At 40.1% G+C, this 18,565-nt stretch overlaps 1 protein-coding gene across 5 annotated transcripts in view; it reads right to left on the reverse strand.

Moving 5' to 3' along the window:
* The window catches only part of esrrb (estrogen-related receptor beta), a 48,297-nt gene extending 30,739 nt beyond the window's left edge, over positions 1-17,558 (reverse strand). Inside the window, exons 1-2 of one of the 5 annotated variants that reach the window (XM_028566413.1) lie at positions 17,365-17,558; positions 9,674-9,742 (exon numbers count right to left, since the gene is read on the reverse strand). The gene's annotated coding sequence lies outside the window, so the exon portion shown is untranslated. Of the gene's footprint in view, positions 1-9,673; positions 9,743-13,627; positions 13,646-17,359 lie in introns of those variants that run through there. The other 4 variants (XM_028566411.1, XM_028566410.1, XM_028566414.1 and 1 more) reach the window with 4 other exon arrangements.
* Positions 17,559-18,565: the final 1,007 nt, after the last annotated feature.

Below are 18,565 nucleotides of genomic sequence, written 5' to 3' on the forward strand. Positions count from 1 at the left end.
ACATTATGTTAAAATTTCTAGAGTTAATGAATCATACTTATATTCTACTTCACAGTTCCAATACTCTTCTAGAGTAGATAAATACCAAACGATTGTCACGTTTAAATCTTTTTCTAATGCTTTACAGTAAAAAAAGATGTGTTTCTGAATTTAAACGTGCAATTTCTAGAACAGGAGGCAGAAAAGATGGGAGATGACACATTAGGTAGGTTTCATGTGGTCATAATCTATTAGCCAAATCACATTTAAATGTATCTACCATCTACTATTCAATTCAATTCAATTATATAGTATCAAATCATAACAATAGTTATCTCAAGACACTTTACAGATAGAGTAGGTCTAGACCACACTCTGTAATTTACAAAGACCCAACAATTCCAGTAATTCCCCTACTAGTGCATGTGTCAGATTTTTAAGTCTTTCCAATGTTCTGTTCTTTTAACCAATATGTAACTATTCTCTTCATTAGCCATACGCCATGGCAGCTGAAAAAGCACTTCAATGTACTACAAACAACTACAACACCCATGTCCATACACAGATGCACACATGCATCAAACAATACAAACACACAGACAGAAAGAAAGGAAAGTTAGAGACAGGCAGGGATAGAAAGAGGGAAAGAGAGTGCACTCAAATAACTTAACACGCAAGTGCGCGCACACACACACACACACACACACACACACACACACACACACACACACACACACACACACACACACACACACACACACACACACACACACACACACACACACACACACACACACACACACACACACACACACACACACACACACACACACACACACACACACACACACACACACCAAGTCTGGGGCATTTCCATAGTTTAGAGAGCAGAGTGGACCTTGGCTTGTCTCCTTGAGTCAGCAGTCAACCAAAAAGAAACATGATGGCAAGATATTGACTTTTTCACTGTCTGCCTAATAACTGTATTTTGGAGTACATGCAATATGATGCTGTAACGTGTGCAGACTAAAGTGCAGCCTTTTGGCTGTGGCCACAAAATGCACACTGAAGCCTTCCTTGCCCAAATAAATCTATTTCAGACTCGCTCTATAACCTTTTAACTTGAAATTGCACTGGGAGAACAATGGGGGGAAAAAAACTTAGCCTGGACATGTTCAACTCATTTCTCTGTCCGCAAATGGAGTAAAATGAAGGGGTTGTCTGGTAGAGGAGATGATAACTCAATGTATTGGGGATGCTGTGTAGACATAGTGACCTCTTAGGGTCAAGGCGAGGTCACACACTTACATACATACACACCCCTTTGCATTAGGTGCCACGGAAGGGGTGAAGGGTCACCTGCACTTGCCTGCATTAACAAAATTGAGCCTTGCATGGCTTATGCAAATTCAGACACAGGGTCTCCTAGTGAGTGGCAGCTAGACAGCCTGAAGTTGTGCCTTAGCAAATCAGTTCCATTAGCATATTGCCAACTAATGGTAATGTTTACATATTTGACATGTCAGTTTACCATGAGCACCCTGAGAGGAGGATGTTTCCTACTTGGCTCTATCTGCCTGATTGGACGATAGCTGTCTGTCTCAGAGTGCTTCAGAGGAAACAGGAAAGGAGAGGCCTCCACTATGTCCCCTATTGGTCGGCCGGACTGCCTCTTGCTCTCAGAGGCTGATTTAATTGTGAGGGTGGGTGACGGAGGGGTTCAGGCCCAGGGGTCAGTGGGTCAACCTTATTTTCTCACCCTGGCTTTCTGGGCCCGTGGAGATGGGGGTCAGCGTGTCAAATTAAATCTCATTCCCAGGTTTCCCTCCCTGCTGTCATGTATATTCATCGGCGCTCCAGGTGCCTACCACTTCTGGAAATTCACAAAAAGGTTAACTGCTAAAATAAATAATAAAAAATGCCCCCTGTTAAAACCGTTGACCTTGTGGAATAACCCCTTTGTCTGAGCACTCCTGGAATTCTTCTTGCAATTTAAAGCCTTCACTACATAAAACTGATACACAACTACCATTGTGCTAGAGAACAAGCTCTCCCAAAGTACAGTTTTACTTTCAGCTACTCTTAATTTAAACAATGCAAAAAATACATGTAATACTACTGGTGGCATTGGGGGAGGTTCATCAGATTTGCAGTTTTAAAAATCATCCACTTGTACTCTTAAATGTCCTTGCACACAGAAATTGAAAAAGTGAATCCATTTCATGCCTTTCTAAAATAGAACTTGTCGCTCTTGATAATGAATGCAGATTGCATACCCATAAATTAATGCACGGCTCTGTGTTCATCTGCTTTATGTTCTCTGTTTCAGATGGATATGTGCACCTGTGCGATAGGGCACCTGCACTTGGCTTATTAAAGGCTATATATTAAAACACATGAGCACAAGATGGTTCCATTTTTTTATTTCACAAATTCAGAGTAAGCTTAACCCCGGTTCAAAGGCCATCTTCAGGGTGACACTTAGCATAATTGCATAAGTGTCTTAACTGTTTCCCCTCCAGCTCAATGTGGTCATTTATAATAAATGTGCTGGCTAGAATCACCTTAACTCATTCTGCTATGACACATTATTCCACTGCTATGCTTATGTTTTTAACAAGCCAGCATATATTGATTAATGGTACTGAGGGAATACTAACCACTTGAACCTGGCGTATTAATCAAATAGTCTAAAATATTTCTATAAATATTCGTAATCTCTAATGGGACAGGTCCAATTTAAATCTATAAATACCATTGTGTGAGAAAATGAATTATGAGCATTAAATAGTTTGACAGCAGCAATAGTTGTAATAAATAATTCAATATGTGGGGCAGGTGCTAATTAGATTGTGTGCTACACAGACAAAGCAGACAGGAAAGGGTCTGCTGAACTAACTGAGACTTGATGCTGTAAAATCTATAGTTCTGTCTTACTTCCTTCCTCAAGGTAAGAGCATTTCAAATTCTGCTGCCTGGCTGGCCAAAGGAGCAGTGCTCGTCTAAGATACAGTATCTCTCCCTCTCTCTTTTTCTCTCTCTGTTCCTCCTCCTTTTGTTCCCTTTGTACTGATCAAAATTCATGCTGAGTAGTGGGTTATGGGCCTGCAAACGCACACTGCGCAGTTTGGTTTTAATCTGATTCCACCTGGCCCTCCTAACAGCATTTCATATCCCTAATATCATTCCACTGGTGCTGCTGTGACCAGGATTAGCTGGCCTAATGATCTGGCAGCTCGTCTCATACTCTCTGTTCCTCGACTTCCGAGAGAAGAACCGAGTAGCACTCATTCTCTCACGTCTCAACACTTCCCTCGCCTGCAAGCGAAACTCTGAACGTTGGATGACACTGTCGTAAGAACGCAGAACATTCAGGATCTAATTGAGCCAATTTGTAAGTATTCCTGCTGAGAGCTTTCTGCTCACTTCAGGAGGATACGGACATCCTCCACTGTTCTCTGGGTGACTACAGCTCTCTCCCTGTTTCATGTGTAAATCACAAGCACACAGTGCAAACCTGTGCTAGAGGCGCAACTCAAACAGTTAGTATATGATGTCCTTTTTTACTCTCAAGGCCACCAGATGCCAAAAACACCATTTTATAACGTTTGCTAACCTTATCCCGGAGTGTCACATCCTTGCTACCTGATCAGACTGGGTAAGTGGAGGGGAAGGGGTGGGTGGTGGAGGTGGGGGTTGACATCTGCAGGCAGGGTGATGGTGATATCAGATGCCCCGTTAGGGGCAGATCTGTCTGGAGGGCCCCAGGCGATGTGGCCTGATAAGCCACTGGCCCCAGAGTCAGCGCTGGTAGGACGAACTCAATTAGCTCCTGACAGACCTCCTCTCAGCCCAGCTCAGCCTTCCCGCCACAGCAAGAACCCACTGGCAGCTGCCACGCTGACCTCTCCTCCAGGGGCCACTGCCACCTTTTACCGCTCCAACACACAGCCAGGGATTTATTTTTGGGAGAGCGGACACCACGCTGAAATGTCTATACAACCCGACTAAAGTCACAGAAATACATGCAGTAGTGTGTATGCCACCAAGGCGGCTCGGTGCGTGTTCTCGCAGGGGGAAATGGAAATGAAAAAGGACTGGGGCTCAGGTAGGGCTTGGGGTGGCCCTTGGGAGAAAGGAAGGGAATGGAGATTCCAAAACACACTTAAAATATGGAGGATGCCTCTCTGTCTAACTGGTTCCAGGTTAATGACCATCAGGGGAATAAGGGGCAAAAAAAGACTCTTGGGGCGATGTGCATGTGTCTGTACCGTTACGTATGCACTCATAGGTCTAAGTGTGTGTTTGTGTTTCAGACAGAATATGAAAGATGGAAATATGGCAGGGAGGGGGGTAAGGAGATGGGGTCGACGGCTGTGGTTTGGTTGGAGGCAAGCTGTGCACTCCATAGGGACCAATTCTAATCTATGAGGGAGAGGCCCCTAATTTTGGAGTTTCTCATTCATTAGTCCTGCTCTGGCAGAGAGAGGAGGGAGCGGAGGGGAGAGGGTGGACCTGAAAGGAAGGGAGGGGCCTCTTTATTAACGGATATGCCAGACACTCAGGAGAAGCTGACAGAGATTTATGATGTGCAGATCTATGGAGGCAAACAAAAGGGAAGTCGAGGAGACAGAAAAACAGGAAAAGAGGGAAAGAGAAAGTAAGTGATACATGAGGGGAGGAGAGAGAAGAGATAGAGAGAGCGCTGTTTATGCCACCAATGGAGAGCGAGCCACGGATCAATAGTCCGTAGGCTGGGGGCTCGTGCAGGGTTACCACTGGGGGGACCATGCTGCTCTGTGGCCTGGGCAATTAAGTTTTTCAGTCTCCAGCAGAGGATTATATTTAGCTGCTCCACAGCGATGTCACTGTAGTCTTTATAAAGCTATGAGCTCACTCCACTACGACAACATGAGCCCCATGCTCCAGCGGCATCACAAGATAGCGCTGGCCAAGAAGCAGATCACATCTATTGATCCCCCCTCTTGCTCCTTCCTGTTCTAGAGATGCTGCTGGCAGGAAAGAGAGGGCTTCTTGTGATACAGGCGCTGCTGTTTGTCTGACGTAAACTGTCTGGTCCGCACTGGGCTGAGTTCAGGATGTTGAGGGAAGCAAATGGCTAATGACAGAGCTACTGTCAGTGGGGGGATGTGAGAGAGTTGACGGGTGTCTAAACTTTCACTGTGGAGAGCAAAGAGTTAATAGTCTTCTATGTAGACCCAGTGGGGAAGCTCCCTGCAGAATTGGACAGCTCATCATACTGTATGTAAAAAAGAAGTTCAGTGATAAGTCTAGTCTGCCGCCGCAGTACATTTGGGATCAAATTTCTAATTCAGCCTTTTCATTAGAAAAGATTAGTTTCCATTACATCCATTATGTGGCATGGCCATGGTATAATTTAACAACATAAATTTACAATGGCTCTTGATAACTAGAAAAAGTAATTATAGTCGACTACTGGCAAAAAAACATCCTTAAAAATTAAAGAAATGATCAAGATTTTTATATTAAAAGACTCCTCCAAAGCTGGTTTGTGGGTAATGACATCAGACACAACCTGCTGTTGTGTGATACGTTACTGATACACTGACACAAATATCACCATACACTCTCTTGCAATCCTGAGACATAGTTAGATATTCTCTTTCTGGCAATTCATCCCTTAACATCTTAACAATGAAACACATTGTTTTCTCTTATTTGGCTATAATACTAATAAATCCAAATAAATACACTATATAAGTTATAGTTCAGTGCTATGCGATACCAGTCACCCTTATGAGATTACTGGTATAGCTGTCTTTTTTAATTTGTGTCTGTTCTTTTGTATCTGTCCTTTTTAATTGTGTTTTTTTTTTTCTAAATGGACCATGAGGCTATCTATCTATATGTTGTATTTCTGCCTTTTGAAAAACTCTCTTGACATTTTAGTGGACCAGTGTGCTTTCCACTTTAGTTAGAGGTTGTGATGTATCATAAATTAATGTTTGCAAGATACTGTTTTATCACAGAATCTCCTGCATCATGATGCCATCCTCAACTTATCAACATACCATGACAGTATATCATGAGTTACCTCAGCCAGTCATAACTAGTGGGATTTTCCTTGAATTTCTGTGTATAATAATGAATCAAATCAGAGGAAAAGATTAAAAGATTCAATACAACCAAAATGCCTTTTAAATTTGGTAATATGCTCCCAAATAACTGGCCTGTCCCGACTAATACTGTAGGAATAAGTCATAAAAATTCAGTTTTATGCTACAAAAGCCTTTTAAGGCTAGGTTTTGTTTAACTGCCATAAATTATGTGAAAAGCCAGCAGATAACAACCACAGCACACCTCTCACGTACTCTCAGTAGGGTTCCTTATGTAAAATAAAGAGAGGATTATAAAATATGAATGATGGAAACTTGAGCAAAAGATCTAATCCAAGAGACTGATTAATTTTAACAGAGGTGAAGGATATTCCTGATTGTGTTGCATGTGTTTTGCAGTGTGTGTGTGTGTGTGTGTGTGTGTGTGTGTGTGTGTGTGTGTGTGTGTGTGTGTGTGTGTGTGTGTGTCACGAAAGAAATATTATTATAAAGGGTTAAGGCTATTTAACACAGTCCAGTGTAAATCACAGGTTTAGACACAGTGACTGTGCGTACAGGAGGACGGAGGCATAGAGCCATGCATGAAATTACTTCATTAATCTTCTTCTGATAGGCCGCCCTTGTTTAGGGGGGAACTCTACCTGCTTTAAACAAAGAGCCCATCCTGCCTCCATCATAAATTGTCCTCTTCATAAGAAGAAAGGACAAATACAATTAGATAAACATACATGCACACATACATACAAATATACGCCAAATGAACAGGCCAAAATTAGCAGGTTTATCAGGTTTACAGGATAATTTAAACACAATCAGATTTGTAAATGTTGGTTCACAGTGTGTAATCATGGCATCTAAGTAAGATTAAATAACATGCATAATACAACTCATATTTAAATTGTTGTTTGTAGCACACAATTCAAACAATTCCAAAATGAATTGATGTTGCTCAAAACACTATTGCTGTGACTGTCTGCCACAGCAGCAGACAAAGTCATAGCAATAGCCTTTAGCTTTTTACAGGCTCATCTCTACCAGCTGCCACACATTTCCCATAAATAGTGCTAGTAATAAAAAGACGGGTGGGCCTAACTGATTTATACGGTAGTGTCCACCACCACACCATTCAGGAATAATTAAACTTTGGGGATATTTCCTGAATTAATGTGTCTCCTTCAGGGGGCAATTTAAACATACATTTTAGCGTTTACCACGTCTGGTGTCGCCGGATGTACTGGGAGGGAGGGACTCTCCAAGTGGCAAGTTCAACAACCAGCCACTCAATGTGACCATTCGATTGCACTCATAAGGAAGCATTTTAATGTGAACGTGTTTTGTGACTATACATTAAATACACACATAAGCACACACTTGTATAATGTCAAGGCAGGCTAGCAAGCAGGAACACACACAAACACACTCTTTTAAACTAACAAATCTGTCAGGTATCATTTGAAATGATTCTATTAGAGTGAAGTTGTAAACAAGAGGTTTTATGAGACATGAAACAAAGTTAACCTGTAGTAAATATCGTTCTAATCTACTGTAGTCTGATAATCTGATTTAAACTGAGATGGAAGCAACATCAGTTTAAACAAATAGTAAAATAATGGGCCGTCTTTTAAAAAAAGAAAAAAAAAAGAGGGTAGAAAGTAAGAATACATGTCTGTTAGTGTTATATAAAATATGTATCAATTATGTTTAGTTTGAAGACCAACTAGTTCTGATTTCTAGAAACAGGATTTAACAACAATGTTTTCTAACATAATTTAATGTTTGAGTCACTTTCAAACGAATAGGGGTTTTGTTGACATGGGTCAAGAGAATCAAATACGTCAATAGAAATTCCTGTTCAGCACAGAGAAACTAGGCCTATAGTGGCTGGCTTTTTGCACACTGCCATGTTAATGGCTGGTTATTGGTCACATCTACTTCCCTTGGGCATATCAGGGATCTCTCTCTCTCTCTCTCTCTCTCTCTCTCTCTCTCTCTCTCTCTCTCTCTCTCTCTCTCTCTCTCTCTCTCTCTCTCTCTCTCTCTCTCTCTCTCTCTCTCTCTCTCTCTCTCTGACACACCCATAACATAGCTACTATAAGTGTGCACATCAGTCTTTTAAATTTAACAGTTTTCAACAGTTGATGATGCCATGCTGTACAGTTTTCCTTCAAATGGCGGACTGTGTGTTCTAACATGAGCCTGAAACATTTATTCACAGTTTACCAAAGAGTGATGAGACAAAAAAACGTGCTTGGTCTAAAAGCAGTAATGGGTGCAAGGCTGCAGAGGAGACTTGGTGAAGCTGTCAGTGGGAATCAGAGCTGCTACTGTGACGGACGGTTTCATATTGATTTCATAAATAAACAAAGCTAACCATCGATCCTAATGTTATTTTGCATTTCAATTACTGCTCTGAAACATAACCTTCAAACAACTGGCCATTCAATACCAATAGCCTTCACTGATAAACACCCATATAGTTACCAACCTTACATCACATTTCCTTACCAAGTGTGAATTGGTGGACTTAGAATTTTCCCTCCACTACATTTGGTCACACTACTAGAAAACCGTAAGACACATGGCAGACTTGGCAAACACAGAAAACTTCACTTAAGTGCTTTCAGTTACATGCTTGTAGTATACCACTCTACGGTTTTCAGTATTTCTTCAAATGTGTTACTTTAAGACTTTTCTTGACTTGGTTATTTTTCTAAACTTCTGTGCTCTAGATGGGGTGTGTGTGTGTGTGTGTGTGTGTGTGTGTGTGTGCATGCATGCGTGTGTAAATGAAGAGGAGCCCTTCAATGTTGGAGCAACAGGAAGAAGTGCTGACGCACCGTGTCAGTGATAGCACTCTGCTGCCACAAGGGCATGAGAGCCCACGTAGGCTAGCATTATCCTTCTAGACTAATGGACCTAGTTATTTTTAAACAGATTCTCACACTGCGGTGGAGGTGTCCAAGGTTACCATGGATGAGAAATCAGGAGGGACGCGTGCGGTGACGGTGGGTGGTTTCTGTGCGGGTGGATGTTGTGAAATAAGCAAAGAGGCATGGTAGCTAATCACTGAGAGGTGTAAAGGCAAAACATCCGATGGCGCCTCAATAGACAGCATCTTATAACAGAAATTTCCAAAATGTACCAATTATATCGATAATACAATTGTATACTTTCTGCAAACTTTCTGTTATGTGCCATGTTGGTTGGTGTGAAAAGAAAAAGTTCACTTGCAATAAGACCATTTTACACAGATCATTATGCACAATATTAAATAGAAGCGGTCATATTTCAGAACAGAAGAAATCTGGATATTGCATGCTTTTCTTCCTCTTATTTTCCTAATTAATTACCATAGAGCACTCAAGGTGGGGTAGAAAAAAATAAGTGCATTGATGTGGCAGCTCCTTAAAAGTCAGTCAAAGCACTAACAAGTATGAACCCAAATACATCTGAAGCTACAGAACAGTGAACATCCAAAGAGTGTCAATATACTCTGCATCCCCATTTGGCCTGGAGAGGGACAACATGCTCCACCCTCCCCCCGCTCAGCCTGAGCTGAGTGACATATTTACAGTGAAAGTAATGATACTAGATACCAGAAATGAGAGGGCTCCAGCGTGGCCAGTGGACTCAGGAATCTCTCTAATGAATTGGACAACAAAGCCCTGTTGGTACAAGGAAGAAGTATTTAGAATTGGGTGACAAACTGAATTTTAAAACATTAGGTTTTCTTTAAAAAGGCACATATCCCGACACCCCCTAAAAGCTCTGGGAGATGAGGAGGGGGGGAGTGGGACAGGTGGGTTGGCTGGTCAGCGGGGCTGGACGCTGCAGCTACAGAGGCCACCAGCTCCTGGCTCATAGCGGGGTGGCCATTCTCGGCCAGGAGCCTCTTCTGGTAATGTATTCTGAAACCAAATTACCGTAAGCTGATCCCATCTGGATAGTGTCTGTGCACGGCTGCATTGGTTACCCACCACTGCCTCTAGCCTGCGATAGCATCTCCATGAAGACAGCAAAAATCTGATTAACCCAATAACAATGAAACACTTGGTCAAAGAGCAAAGAGCTTTTAACTTAAGATACACTAATGCAATTCCCTCGCCTTGTTTTCTGAAACCTAATAAGAATCAAGCAGACGGACTGCTAGAGATGGGTGTTTGCAGGCTCTAATGCAGCAAGCTGGGAATGAAGTCAAATAAATTGAAATCTAATTCATCATTGTGTGCTAACTTCTTCCTGCTTCTCTAAAAAATACATTAAAAAGCACTTATTTCATGAAGGGAAATTGGAAAGCCTGGTTAGTTTAAAGCAGTGGCTCTGCCAGGGCTTAAGGAAAGCGAGGGTGTTGATGCAACATTTAGAAGCAGAAAGAAGTCACATCTCAATTCACTGCCGCTCAGACCGTGTGTGTTTTCTAGCAAAAACAGAGGAACTCAAACTGACAATCCTCAGCATTGGCTGATTTCTGAGTGGCCCGGACTGCCACTATAATACAAGATCAACAATAAGCCTGTCAGACTCATACAGTAAATGGCGCGTCTCACTGCATGAGCCAAAAGACATTTAGACTCTAATAAGTCAGGCAGAAGTAAATAACAGGTGGAGCGTAACAGGCTACAATCCAGTGGCAATGTAAGAACCTCATTTTGAAAAAAATACATATCATAGAAATTAAACTTTTGATAAAATCTGCGTTATCAGAATACTTGGTGAATACTTTCATACACTCAGATTTCTAAACATCGCCAATGTGCAAAGAGACAAGAGGAGCATGTCTTTCTATTCTGAAGGCCAAACTCTGTTTCCATCTAATTCCCAGGCAGTGGCGATGCCCTCAGGTCAATCTATAGAGAGTATACCACAGTGATTCCACAACAGTGCTGTGCTAATTACATGGAGCACATACGTCTCACTAATCCTCTCAGCCAAGCATCACGGCCACATCCAGCCCACAGTGAGGGGCTGCAAATACCGCTGTACAATTAGCAGAGGAGAGCCACTGCTGAAGCAAAATGAACAGCACACTCAGACCAGTGCTAAAGAGATCCCACAAATAACTAACTGTTGGTAGGTAGACATGTAATCAGGAAAAGATCATTTTCTATCAGCATTTATTATCACGTTATTGTGACAGATTTTGTAGCTTAGTAGTTAGTAAAGAAAAAATATTATTACCTCCACATATGACCACAAACAATTTCTAAACACATCTACATTAAGTTTCCAAAGTTATTTATACATCAAACACCTGTTCACAGCTAAGCTTTGAAAGAGCAAAAGCTTCCTTCACCATTATTTTAAATGCTACATGTATCCATATTAATCAAATATTATGAACATGGGACACAGGAATTCAACTGTTGGAATGTTCTTGTGTGGAATGATATTACATATTAATCAGTTTTTCTTTTATTATATACACATTCTAAATCAGTGCACACCATCCCTAAATATCTAATAATATGTCAATATGTAATGTTTTGGGGAAAAAAACAAATTAATAAAAATAAACAATTGCAATGCATTACTTAAACATATTTTTGTGTGTACAAATTTAGGAACCTATTATTTTACATTTGATGAATGACTATACTGTAACATTTGAGAGTAAAAGTAAAATAAAAAATACACTTCTGAATTTTATCAGATTACCTGTGAAAGGAGACAAAATCAACTTAAAGTCACCTGAAACTCAAAACATTTTAAACAAATAATTTCCAACATAATTGAAAATGTTTTCATGTTTAATAATGTTTCTCCTCATTGCAAGGAAAATTATTCAAAGTGTGTTGGAAAGTGCATTGTAGGGAAAATCATTTGAAAATAAAAATAAAATCTCAATGTCTTCTCAGACTTTAGAATAGTTATATATTAATATTATAAACATACATATATGGTGGGGTGGTGTAAAGATCTGTTTAAAAACTAAATACTTATTTTGGTAGTTTTGCCTTTCAATTTAGGGAATACTTACAGGGAAAACTACAATGATAAATATAAATACACAACATAAAATACCTGACATGTTACAGAAATACTCACTCTGTTACTGCTGGTTGAGTTATTTTGTATTAAGGTGTATCAGTGAGGGAAGTGAACTTTTATAATCCATTTTAGAGGGAAAACAAAGGAGGTTATTGCATATATGTCTAAGATATTATGTTTTCTAGAATTACTTTTTAAATTTGCAGCGATCAAAGCCCACAGTAAAGAATATCTGTGTATAACAAATGGGTCAAGTAAAGCAATACACACTCGCAACATTCAGCTGTTTAATTTTACACTGAATTATTTTCTGGTGAGTATTTTCACTGCATAAAGTGCTCTAAGATCTAATGAATGAAAAAAAAAAACTCCTCAATTATGGTATCATTAAAACATGTTCAGTACATGAAATCAGTTAAAAGAGGATAAGAATGCACAATTTTAACAGGAATGTTCTGTTAATTTGACAATAAACTGAATAAAATAGAAACTGTCTAAATTCAGTATCAGGCAAATGTAACAGGTAATTGAAATGTCTCTAAACATCTATTTGGTCTTTCACAAATCACAAATTTTGCATATATACTACTTTATCAAGATCTATTGAACATTTTATATAATACAATTAAGATTGATAAAAGTATCTATATATGGAAACAAATCTTTGCATGAACCCGGTGTTTGAGTTTGTGTTTTTCAAACATTAACAGGGATATGTTAAAGAAAATAAATACAAAATAAAGAAATATATTTTCCCCCAATTTACGATTTATTTTGTATTAAATGTAAGCTATTGACAGATATATAAAGTTAACGTGTGGTAAGTGCAGGAAGCTCAGACTGTCCCAGCAGCCTGCCTCGTATGCCGCTGGCTGGGACAGACCTGCCAGCTCACTGAGGTTACAGCGTCCTTTCATTCGTCTTTCTCTGGCTACAAATATTACACTGTGTAATTTATCCTCTCCAATTCCACGGATTCACGTTAATCTCATCTCTTTAAAATATTATTCTCCTTGGGCGGCCCGATCTAGGAACAAAGCCATCAGCAAACAATCTCCTAACCCAACTGGACAGGTACCCCAAATTCTTTAGAAAAAAATACACACTTTGCAGAGGGGCAAGCTAAATCAATCAGACATGCTCTGAATGGTATTTATAAAAAAGACTTGCATACATGATGTTCTCGCAGAATAAATCTAGACACTCATGCACACACATATGCAGTTGCACCTGCCCTGTTGCTCTATAATGTCAAGCCCTACATGATTTAAGAGCCCTTAAAACAATGAACAAGAGACAGTGCACTTTTAAGAGTGTGAGTAGGTGTGAGAGGGTATATGAAGAGAGAAGCCAGGAAAAGTACATCACAGCTAAAAACAAGAAAAAAGTTCAGTGCCTAGACTAGCAGGGTTTAGGAAACTAAACTAGAGCAGGCACTGTTTAAAGAGCACATGAGGATAAAAAGAATGAGAGGAAGAAACTGAAGAAATAAAACTCCAGCACAACAGAGGGGTTAAAAGGTAAAGTGAAAAGAATTAAAGACAGAAACAAGGTGCACCTACTGGTTATGATAGCTGAGAGGGTCTGGAAGACAAAGTTCTGAAATGTCCATCAGTCCAGTTTTAGCATTCCAGGAATGAGAGGAAGAGGAAAGAGAAAACAATTGAGACCCGCTTCTTCCCCAAATGATGGCACAGCACCCTCAGAGACACAGCGCTGCCGAAAGCCCCCTCCAGCACCGCTCCCCCCAGCCTGCACAGGTATGTTAGACTTGCGTGTGTGCGTGAGCATGTGTGTTGTGTATGTGCGTGTTTATGTATAGATGTATGGGAGAGAAAGTGTGTCTGAGTGTATGTAAGTGAAAGTGTGTGTATGTTAAAGAGAGAGAGAGAGAGAGAGAGAGAGAGAGAGAGAGAGGAGAGTGAAGGGGGGAGGGACAGACAGACAGAAAGGTAAAGGGGGGTGAGACAGAGAGAGAAGCGCAGGCAGCAGCGGGATGAGCGTTAAGATGGAGAGAGCATGAGAGCGCGAGCGAGGAGAATGACTCTTTCCATGGTCGGGATAGGGCTCTTTAAGACTCAAGGGCTTGATGAATATGGAACAGCTGCTGTTGGCTGGCTCCGAGGGGCAGGACTTAAAGCGACAGAGGGGCCGGCGGAGCACCAGGGAGGAGGGATCCAAACGCTCACTCGCACACTCCGCTATGCACAGATACAACACACACTCACATGGCTCACACACACACACACACAGACAAAACAACCTATCACATGAACAACAGAAACGCAACTCGGACAACAGTCAACACGCAAAGTTTCCGTCTCAATTAAATAAAAAGAGTTGTGAAATTCTGGATGCTCAAAACTCCCATTGAAACATAAATGGAGATAATAAATAGAATATATACATATATACATATATATATATATATATATATATATATATATATATATATATAGATATAGATATATATATATATAATATATATATATGATTTATTTATTTCTGTAATGACATTTATTGTATTTAATAGTAAAGTATCTTTACATTTGTATTAACCTTCTGTCATTTTTATTTGATGATTTTGCAAATAAAAGCATTTTGTCTCAGTTTCTACATCTTGTTTGTACTGTATGCTTACATTACTCTGCATTGCAATGATATCAAACAAAGCCAAAGCAAAATGACTTCACACAACAGATAACTTTACCAAGCAGCTGACATCTCAGAACTTGACTTTGACAATATAAAAACTTACTGTAATTTACTCTGTGCAAGGTATATAAATGTACCATGTACTGTTAAATAACACATAATAAAGTCAAATATGACACCAGCCTAAGCCACACTATAGAAGCTCCAGCAAGCAAGTGCATTTGCAGCACTTCACTTTCAAAAAGCAATAGCTTTCAAACCACTAAGGACAGTAAATGTATTTTTGAGCTGTATCGCTAGCTCCATTTGCCGGTGTTACATGTGAGGTACCATTGTGAACCTTTCACCGCCTGTAAGAGATGATCTCAAGCCATAACTCATATTCTGGAAGCCCATCAGCTTCTAAAGCAGCGGAAAATCCAGCCCTGTCTTCTCTAACCCCAGCTTTAGAACCGCCTGTGTTTCACTGTTGATCAAGCTCAGTAAGAATGCCGAGAATGCAGATAACATTTCACAGCCAGTGAGGGTCTCCATGTTACTGTATCCCCACATTATAAGAACAGAGCTTACCATGGCATCTTATTGGAGAAATGAGCAGTCCGACAATGGCCGACACTTGGCCGAGTCAAGCAGAAAGAAACAGCAGCTTGCCCACTTCTCAACAACTCACAAGGTAGCTGACAACTGTCTTCAGTTACTTCAGTAAAAATAAGAGTGAGTGAGGAGGAGTCGAGATCTACCAATCTAAGGTGTGTTAGGTGGCTCAGCTGCTCTCTGGTTTTCTCTGCTGAACAGGAACAGTATAACCCTTGGAGAGGAATCCAGTTCCATTCATCGGCTCACGTTTCTATAATCAATGCAAAAACATCACGCAATCCCTATTGATCATCACAGGCCTATTGATGTGCAGCAAGAGTGCCTCCACGGTGGAACAGATCACACAGCATCTGCTCTCTTTTTGTGACAAAAACAAATGACTAAATAAATGAAAATCCAATTAAGATTGATGCCAAATCAAACACCTGTCAGTTTAATTCCTTAAAGAGGAATACAATCACTATCAAACACAGCTCTTATACTTCAATAAGACACTGCACAAAATACAGGACAAAGAAAAACAAATCAAGCACCTCACAAGGCACAAACAAGACACAAAGTATACTGTATATTGTACTTCCTTATACATCAGAATTCTAATAATTCAGCTATTTAATCGAAGGGTCGCTCTCCAATCTATCTCACTTGGCATGTAAAAAATCTTTTAAAACATTTCAGCAACAATAGCTTAGTTAAGAAAACCACAACTGACCAAACATCCTTCATTTTGAGTCGAATCACTGCACAAATCACGACATAATTCTAGTAGTACCATAGCTGATCCAGCATGATTTAAGTTGAGAGACTTTGTTACTACTCAACAGAGAATCACAAGAGGTGGTCCTTTCTCATGACAGACTGCAATATTATCCTGTTATCTCGCCTGTGTACTGTCTTTCAAATTGATAAACGCCTTCACTTGATAAATCACATTTCTGCATATTTTCCCTTGGTCTCCCAAGGCTTTCGACTGACACCACACAGACTTTTGTCACGCAGTGTGAGCTATGAAAGCCCTGCTGCTGCTATCTTGCTTCTTATCAGCTGTTGTGAAAAAAAATCAGGGCATATGACAGTTTGACAGGAAGGGATCTGATACAAATAAAGAATAGAGCTGCACTAGGCAAACACTCGATCACACATGGTGTGACAAAGTTTAGTGGAGTATGACAACCACGAGCAGGGTTCAGTTGATTATCTGATCTCTCATGTTAATGTTTTTGTTTCAATGATTGAGATTTCTTTTTTTTTTTTTATGGCATCAGACCAATCTGCATTTATTCGCCCCATACAGCTCACATGTGCACATGTATGTATGTATGTTTGTTTACATGTATGTATGGATGGTGCAATAAAAAAAAAACAGTAAATTACCTTGTCAAAGAAGACAAGTTACTTTACAGAAGTAAAATAACTTTAAGCAGTCTGGTCTGGTTTATTAGTGTCATAGAATGATACTGCCTTATTTTTATTTTTTTTTCCACAGCAGAACTTAAACATAACACCAACTGATGTCTTCCAGTTCGCACAGTGCTGAAATTCAACTTGAACGTGCAAGATGATGCGTCATGATGGTCTGATAATGTTACTTTAACCAACTTTCTTATTGACATGTCAATTTTATAAAAAATAAAAAAAAGTAATTAAAGTATGGTGAATTTGGCCTGGGAGACAAAAAGAAGTTAGTGGTTTGTATTTAACAAATTTACGTCAGCTTCCCTGCAGATAAACAGACAGCTAGGCCTTGTAAAGTCGCCATATTTAACATTTTCATGCATACAGTAATGGTCAAATCGATAACGTAATTCAGTCACCGTTCCCAGGGGAAAAGGTACAGTGTAGCAGGTCCGCGCGCACTGTATGCCTCAATTAGCTAAACCGCGTGCACACTGATGTAATTTACAGTAGCTACAGGTGCGTCGAAGCTAAATTGAAAATAGCAAAAACAATGTTTAAAAAAATAAATAAAACACTACACAAATCTGGGAAAAACAAAACAATGTGCCTCGAATGTGTAACAGGTTGATGAATGTATAGTGTACCTTACTCGGACAAGTCATGTCACATCCCCGGCTGAGCACAGCGAACAGTAGTAGTGGTGTCTCCAGGTTGTAGTAGTAGTGCTAGTGTGGCTCTGTGGGTCTGAGCGCCCCGTTTAACTGTCACACTGCAGCCACACTATCAACTCCTCCTCCGGCACGCGCCCTGTGACTAAACCAAACACCTCCATCGGCAGCAGGACTCGGGTGAGCGGGGTCAAATGTGATTCAAGGAACTAGGCAATATAACCGTTCCGCCTGTTTGTCTCGTGACTTCAACTTAGACTTTTTTTTTTTAATGATGTAGGCCTATGTGGAAAAATATTAATGGATCATATTTTGATCATATTTATTATTCGACCGTTATTATTACATTCCACTGCTTCGTGAATTCCTATAGGCACACCAACCAGTAAGAAATCTCACTCAATGCATGTGTTGTACATTATAGTGAAATTAAACTTAGGCTACTTACTAGTCCCCAGTACCCCTCTGCATGACCCCTGGTGGTTCTCGGGCCCTATTTGGGGATCCAATGAGTGTTATGGCAAAACACCACATAGGCCTATATCAGAAGCATCAACATGTAAAAACAATTTTAAAATACATTTTCTCAGCAGTACACCTAACCCTACAACTTCTGGAGCATTTTTTTAATTTAAGAAATGTGATTGTAATTGTTTTATTTTTAATTGCCTTAATTTCTGTTTTATCCTGTATTACGAATGGTTTTACTCCACACGTTTTACCTTCTCCATCATTGACTGACTGCCTCAACTGTGGACCAGAGCATGAAGCCAGCTGACAGCAGTAACCAACTCTATCATCTCCACTAGAGGGAGGGCTATCTCACAACAGGGCCACCGTGGAGCTGCATCAGAGGTACCTTTATTTATTTCCACTGGGTGATAGTGTAATTCATAAACTGAATGAATGACAGTCAGGACAGTGCCAACAACCAGGCGCACAATGGAGACTCAACTCCATTTACTTCTGAGCACAAAAACCTATCCATTGCAAAGGTGTAATTATTGTCCTTAATAGATTAATTCATGCTGAAAGATAGAAATGGGTTCCAGGCTATTGATGTAATCATTTCACTAAGGAAATTAAGTGACATTAAAAGAATGATATTGTCACCGTGAAAGTATCATTGATTCTTTTCGAATGCAATTAACTGTATTTGAAAATGGGACCTGCCAATTGAGC

Source organism: Perca flavescens, chromosome 20 (genome assembly GCF_004354835.1).
Source record: "Perca flavescens isolate YP-PL-M2 chromosome 20, PFLA_1.0, whole genome shotgun sequence".
Taxonomy (NCBI): Eukaryota; Metazoa; Chordata; class Actinopteri; order Perciformes; family Percidae; genus Perca; species Perca flavescens.